This window comes from Meleagris gallopavo, chromosome 15 (genome assembly GCF_000146605.3).
Source record: "Meleagris gallopavo isolate NT-WF06-2002-E0010 breed Aviagen turkey brand Nicholas breeding stock chromosome 15, Turkey_5.1, whole genome shotgun sequence".
In the NCBI taxonomy this organism is placed as follows: domain Eukaryota; kingdom Metazoa; phylum Chordata; class Aves; order Galliformes; family Phasianidae; genus Meleagris; species Meleagris gallopavo.
Genome location: NC_015025.2, coordinates 14,995,249 through 14,999,294, shown reverse-complemented (window position 1 = coordinate 14,999,294; position 4,046 = coordinate 14,995,249).

Here is a 4,046-nt window from a genome sequence, read left to right as displayed (position 1 = left end):
TGCTCTCCAAGCTGCAGGAGGGGCCCGCGGGTTGCAGCCTACGGGGAGCGGAGCACCGAGCGGATCGCCCCGCTCTCTGGTGACATCCAGCGGCAGCAGCACCGGGCATCTGTGCAGTCGGGGAGCCGGGAGAAGAGCAATTCTTCTGGCTGAGAACCAAATATCAGTATGGGCGACCCTCGTCGTTCCCCTGCAAACGCGGCTGTATGCTGAATTATTTGCTGTATTGCTGCTTTTGTCCGGAATGAACTTCTGCAGTCAAGTTTCAACCACTTGTGTCCCTCTAGGCCATTTACAGGCAGGCGTTGCCGCCGCGTGCGCTCGTGTCTGCAAACCTGGTGCCGCCTGCTTGCTCCTGTGCTTCTGTCCCATTTCTTTTTACCTCGTGTCGTTCTGCTCCTCGCTGGGTCCCAGCAGTCCGCCCTGTGTGAAGGTGTGGGAGGGGACATGGGGACAGCTCTGGCCACTAAGCCCTGGGAGGCCACGGCTGTGTCAGAGCTGTTATGTCTGTGATCTGTCATAAACCCAAGGCATGCATGCCGCTCTGCTGCACTCTCCTCGTTTCTATCGTGTTTCTGAAGTGAGGTGCTGCTGGCAGTGGCACTGGGCAGGACAGTGGGGATGATGCTTCGGCACACAGCTCCTGGGCCAGCCCGGGGCTGCTAGCTCCTTCCCAGCCCTGCCCTCGCCTCGAGTGCACCACGAAACGGAGGGCACTCACTGAGTCACCCAGCTCATTGCTCTGCAGGTTCAGGCTGCAATTGCGTTGTAGCTGGCTGTAAAGCATCAGTTACTCATGTACAGATAGGGGTATATTCCATTTGACATGTTTAATTTCAACCTCATTTGTTTCTGGCAAAGAGAAGAAATAATTTTCCCCTCCCTTGATGCCTTCCCTGCGTGCTGTTTGCTCAGGAGTGTGTGGTCCTGCTGATGCAAAGCAGGGCTGGGTCTGTCTCCTGCAGCCTGGGATCTGTTCATTTCTCAGAGGCCTGGCATGCCTGTTGGGGCTGGGGGGTCCTGGGAGATGTTTGTGAAAGCAGTGACATCCCATTGGGCTAGCAAGTGTCAGAGCTGGCAGCTGACAGCAGACTCGCTAAGAGGGTGGCAGGACTCCTAGGGGGATTCACCATTTGTTTTCCACAGGCAGTCCCATAAGTAAGTTCATGCACTTGCAACTTCTGAAGACAGCAGTTAGATTCCACCATCATTAAATATTTTTGAAATGTAGTTCTGCCAGTATCTAATAGAAATTCAAGGTGCTTTTATATTAGTTTCCCTTCTCCCTCTGTTCCTGACCCTGCTGTACTTCAGCTCAGCTGGAGGTTCAGAAGTCTTGTCTAGTTGGCTGAAGCCAAATGGCATCGGGGCTCTTCTTAATGGCTTTCAGTGAAGAGTGTAGGGGAGTTCACAAACCTCTGGGTGTCCACAGCCAATGTATTGACAGGGACGGTGTCTTGGTGTGTGCCATGGGCATGCTGGAGTCGCTGTGTTCTGGTGATCGGAGGCAGACCCTTCCAGACCTTCTGCTTTTCCAGAGCCTTGATTGCATTCTGCAAAGCATCATCTCCAACAGGCGTGGAGTTGGCTCTTGAGGTTTTTGTAAATGGCACCACTGGCAACCTCAGTCCAAAGGAAAAAGGACAGTCTTGAAATTACTCATCCTCAACGGGCTACAGAGAACTTAGTGTCAGTTTGGACAGGTGATTGCAATCATATGGTAATCGAGCTGGGATGCAGTGGCAGTAATACCGGCGGTTTTAACATGATAGTTCCTTGAAAACATCAGCTCCTGACCTGGAAATGTAGCTTGTCTCAGGCCATAACATTGGTTAAATTCTCTCCTCCTTTCCATTGCCAAAAACCCAGTGTATAATCCAGCCAGAAGAAAATTAAGCTGAATTGCTCCACTGTGGAAAAAAATGTGTCATGGTCCCCCCATGCCTTGTACAGCATGGAGGCTCTTCTGCTGCCTCCTGGCAGACTTTGCGTGTCCAGAGCAGGCATCTGAATTTCAAATTCTGTCCCATTCCTATCTGCTCCTGAGTGGGAGTTTGAAAGGCTATAAAGTTCCATGTTGCTTCTGGGAGATGATGTGAATGGTGGGAATGATGGGCAAGCTACATAGTGGGGATAGCTAGTGAGTGTTTTCCAGTAACAGAGCCAGTGGGCTCTTTTCCCACTTTCCCCTGGCTATAAAGTTGAGCATCAGAATTTGGGAAGGCTGGAACCAGCAGCACTGACAGCATGGTCATCAAACACTGGAGAGCACTCATGGCTGGGAGCTGAATCCCCCACAGAGGTGGCCAGGTGTGCTCAGAGGTACCCCAAGGTAGTTCAGACCCTGAGAACTTGACCGTTACGAGAGAAGAAGGGATGGTTTTATGTAAAGAACAAGTATGGGAGGAAGGAGATGATGTGCATGGGGACGGGCTGTCCTGACGTGCCTGCTGAACACTGCAGTGCTGGAGTCCGGATTTACTCCACGAGTGGTTATATTCACCGAACCTCCCAAAGACACGTAGGACTGGTGAACCTATTTTCATCCTTTGCACAAAGGTTAGATCAGCAGCTTCCTGTCCTCATGGACACTCTTTGAGCCTGGCAGCTGAGCACTGACTGGCCACCGTCAGATTGGGTCTGCTTCGCCGGCGAAGTCCTTGCAGTAGCGTAGGGCCGTTGCTCTGCTCACACTGCTGCCGTTCCTCGCCGCGCTCCTTTCACCCACCTCTGTACACTGAGTGTAACTGCACTTGTCTCCCTGCAGGTGTTTTGGGGAGGTTATGAGCTGTAAGGGTATTGCTACTTTGAAGTACCTTACCTGTAGGCTGTGCTTCTTGTTGGGAATACTGTGAAGCATGAGAGAAACACTTCTCTGACTGCACCTGAAAAAGGCCCTATGAAATCTTTTTCCATGTGGAATGTCTGGGGCCTGCTGAGGTGTGTTTGGCTGTGTATTTATGCAAGTGTCACATAGCAACCAGGAGCAACCACATAGCACATCTCCTCAGAGGAAGGCTGTGAGGTCACTGCGGTTGGCCAACATCCAGGGGGCTGAAACTGCCTGAGTGCTGAAGGCAGCGGTGCGTGTCTGTGTCTCATCTGTCTGTAAGTGACTGATGAACCGCTGCTCTTTTTGTCCCTGACAGCACACCATGTCCCACGGTACTGCACAGTACGGGGACAGCTCTTCAACTTTCTAGAAAATAGATGTGTGGAGTTTCAGGAGGTTTGACGAGGAGGGTTGGGGGTCCCTGTACTGCAGGCCCAGCTGATCTTATCTCACCAAAATCCACGACCGATTCTTGGAGCATTGCAGCACCGTAGCAGGAACGGTGCGGTCTGCTGCCACATCCCTTCCCTGCTCTCTCCTCTGTCACAGAGGCTCCAGCCCAGCCCTGCTCTGAATGCCTTTCTGGCACCTGCAGACTCCTGCAGTAGATGGGTGCAGCAGGGAACTGGGGAGGCTTTCAGCCCTCGCTGTGCTCCCTGGGCTGCTCTGGTGGGGGCAGTGAGTGGCCAGCCGTGGGTCTGCTGAGCTGGGCAGCCCGGGGAATGTTGCAGGTGCTGGTAGCGATGGTAGGTTGTGGAGAAGCTGCTGACTCACTTTAAGCAGGTGAATGTTTGTCAGATTTAGAAGAAATACGTATCCAGTCTGACTTTGTAAGAGCCTCAGAATGATGGCAGTTTTTGTAACGCAGAGGTTCGTAGTACTGCCAGCACTGGCCGTTTACAGTGGGCACCTGGTTCTTGGAGGCGTGCGTGTAATGTATTGTAGGGTTTGTTGTTGCTGTTTTTGTTTTAATGTTTTTGATTTTGAAAAAAAAACAAACATCTAAGGTGATTTTTGGTGCCCCATTTGTACCAACTAGGCTATTTTTTAGAAATCTCTTTACTATTATTACAAAGGGAATGTTTAGCTCGTAAGGAACCAAATTCGTGGCCAGCTTCGTTGCTTGCTGTCTCTGCAGGCTGGACCCGGGCACAGAGTTAGCGTTGAGCAGAGTGGCCGCGCCGCCCAACCTCAGCGACCCGAACCTCGGGAC